Genomic DNA, 3,782 nt, shown 5'->3' with positions numbered 1-3,782 from the left:
CCAGTCATAAGTAATACTGACTTAACTGCAATTTTTTTTCATAAAAGACAAAAGAGTAGAGTGAGCGTCAGCTGTAGGACTGTAACACAATAACAGAGTAAATTTAAATTTTTAATTTATTAAATATTATGTTCAATAATACTTTCTTAAATGTTTTTTTAAATCCCGGGTAATGTCACACGTGATTAATTGGTGCCGTGACCAGGATTACGTTATCTTACCTATCACGAACAGATAGTCTCCGCGTCGCCTTAAAGTACAACGACTTACACGACCACTGTAAGTGGCTGTTTTGTTTTACTTTGATAAATTGATGAAAGACGCCCAAGACATGGGCAACGCTTTTGATCTAAGTAGTGCTGTTACGAGTTTGTCGTCTATCCTTTGCCATTAGTTGATGTTTTTTGGCTACTTTAGGTAGAGCAAAATACTTTTCTTGTTTAGATTTCAAATCTGGATATTGGCAAGTTTCAATGGAATAGTCCGATTGAGAGAAAACCGCATTTACTTGTCACCGCGGACTTTTCCAATTTAATGTTATGCCATTTGGGCTATGCAACGCGCCACAAATATTCTCACAATTAATGAGCGCAGTTCTTCAGGGATAAGAACACTGTGCAACGGCTTATCTGGATGATGTTCTGATTTATTTAACTTCTCTTGGAGATCATTAGAAACATATTCAAAATGCTTTTGACAGGCTTAGACAACATGGTATAGAATTGAAATTGAAGAAATGTAGTTTTTTAAAACAAGAAACAAAATATCTGGGCTTTGTAATCAATGAAAATGGAATTAAACCAGATGAGGACAAAGTTAAGGCTATTCTGCACGTGCCAACTCCAAATTGTGTCAAAGAAGTTTCATTGGGAAGTGGGAGTTATTATAGACGATTTATTCTAAATTTCTCTGAAATTGCAGCTCCTCTCATTGATTTGATTAAAAAATATGCAAAATTTAGTGGAATGAACCTGTCAAAGGGGGTTTGAAAAGCCAATTTATTATCTTTCAAACAAGCTAAGTGATACACAAACGCGATGGTCGACGATTGAAAAAGAAGCTTATGTAATGTATTATGCTTTACAGAAAATAGATCACTACCTGGTATTTACATAGTGCTAAATTTGTAATCAGAACTGATCATAAACCGTTTAAGTATCTATTAGAGGCTCCGATGATAAACAGAAAAATTCAACTTTGGGCTCTAAGTATAACAGGATACAATTGTTAATTTGAATATACATGTATTGCTAGAACAGGAAATACATGCGCAGTTCTACTATCTAGATTTAATTACCAGAAAACGCTGATAAAAATGACAAGAGGCCCAAGGGCCTTGAATCGCTCTTCTGATAAATTGTACAACCTATCACTTGTATTTGAAGCCTCTAACCCTAAGTATCCTATTAAAGACCCAAGTTGCATCACCTGACAAAGTTTGATGATTCTTAGCCAATTAGAACTACTTTTTGGTCTACATTCTTGGAAATCACAAAATGCATCAAGTGACAAAGTTTGATTATTCTAAGCCAATAAATACCTAAGATACTTAAATATACCCATAAAATGTCGAAAGTAGGTCATCGTGACCTACATTTTAGTCGACATTTTTCAGAGTCCCAAGATGCATCTGCTGACTAAGTTTGATAATTCTAAGCCAATAAATACCTGAGATATTCAAAAGTAGGTCACTGTGACCTACTCTTTGGTCAACATTCTCAGAAAACCCAAGATGCATCAACTGACAAAGTATGATGATTCTTAACCAATAAGTACCAGAGATACTTAAATATAGCCATAAAATGTCGAAAGTAGGTCATCGTGACCTACATTTTGGTTGACATTTTTAAGAGTCCCAAGATGCATCTGCTGACCAAGTTTGATAATTCTAAGCCGATAAATACCTGAGATATTCAAAAGTAGGTCACCATGACCTACTCTTAGGTCGACATTCTCCGAAAATCCAAGATGCATCAACTGACAAAGTATGATGATTCTAAATCGACAAGTACTAAAGATAGATAAATTAGCCATAAAATGTCAAAAAGTAGGTCACCGTGACCTACAAAGTTTGATGATTCTAAGCCAATAAGTACCGGAGATACTTAAATATAGCCATAAAATGTCGAAAGTAGGTCACTGTGACCTAATTTTTGGTTGTCACTATCCGAAAACCCAAGATGCATCAACTGACAAAGTTTGATGATTCTAAGCCAATAAATACCTAGATACTTAAATATAGCCATAAAATGTCGAAAGTAGGTCACTGTGACCTAATTTTTGGTTGTCACTATCCGAAAACCCAAGATGCATCAACTCACAAAGTTTGATGATTCTAAGCCAATAAATACCTAAGATACTTAAATATAGCCATAAAATGTCGAAAGTAGGTCACCGTGACCTACATTTTGGTCGACATTTTTCAGAGTCCCAAGATGCATCTCCTGACCAAGTTTGATGATCATAGGTTTGAAGGGAATCAAAATATGCCTTTTAAACAATTTGAAAACAAATGCCTGCAAAATTCTAAAAGTAGGTCACAGTGACCTACTTTTTCTTAAATATGTTTTAAGGTACCATGATGCAGCAACTTACAAGATTTGATGATTCTAACCCTTTCAGTGCCTGAAATAATGGGATTAAATGTTTTGAAAAGGATAAGTCATAAAATTCAAAAGTAGGTCACGGTGACCTACTTTAAAGTTGACTTTGTTCAAGGACCCAAGATGCATCAACTGACTAAGTTTGATGAAAATAGGCCTTAAAGTATCCAAAATATGCCTTTAAATCAATTTGAAAACAAATGCCCGCAAAATTTAGAAAGTAGGTCACCGTGACCTACTTTTGAGTTAACATGTTGTGAAGTCCTAATATGCATTTACTTACAAGATTTGATGATCCTAGTCCTTATAGTAAGCAAAATATGAACATTTTTATTAATTGTAAATTTAGGTCAACTTTAAAGTGACCTTGAGACCACGCCCTTTGCCCCAGGGTCATGCCTTGAACAATTTTTACATCTTCAACATATCCTGATCCTTGTATGTAAGTTTGGTGAAAATCTGCCTGGTGGTTCTGGAGAAGAAGATTTTTTAGCAACCAGTACTTTTTGTTTTGTTTTCCTGATTATCTCCCCTTGATTCAGGGTCCCAACCCTTATTTTAGTATAAATGGTAGCCCTTGGGCCAAGGATACCCTGTGACAAATTTGACACTGATTGGCCAAGGGGTTCTTGAGTTATAGCCCATATTCTAAAAAGTTAACGCACACCGCACGACGCACACCGCACAAATGGCCATAGCATTAGCTCTTTGAGCCTTTGGCTCAGAAGAGCTAAAAATGGAAAATTTGAAGAACCAGACATTACTGATAAAGCTTATGAAATAAGTTTTCTGGATTCAACTTCATTTGAACCGAAACGTTATGCAAGTTTCGAACTTGAACGACCAGATTTACCGTTTAAGCGTGACCTTGAGTTGTCAAAAGATAAAAATGTAGATATGATCTTAGAATAAAGTAAAGAACCTGAAAGTTTTAGCTTAAAAATAACAACTTACAAGGAAAAGCTGATAGAGCAACACTACGTAAACAGGTCCAGTCCAAAGACTTTTTTCTACCTACGTAGCTCTACGCAGCACAGTTAAGGTTACAAAAAGGAGGCGGGGCGTAATTTGTACGGGAAAACTTGACTATGACGTCATACACAATATACGTCATACAACATTTCTTTAAAATACCATAAAATGAGTTTATCTGCTAATTTAACCAGTAAGAAATCATCA

The sequence above is a fragment of the Saccostrea cucullata genome, unplaced genomic scaffold (genome assembly GCF_032062105.1).
Source record: "Saccostrea cucullata isolate Sc308-1 unplaced genomic scaffold, CSIRO_AGI_Scuc_v1 ctg8587, whole genome shotgun sequence".
In the NCBI taxonomy this organism is placed as follows: Eukaryota; Metazoa; Mollusca; class Bivalvia; order Ostreida; family Ostreidae; genus Saccostrea; species Saccostrea cuccullata.
The sequence above is the reverse complement of the archived record's forward strand: the minus strand, read 5'-3'. Positions refer to the sequence as shown.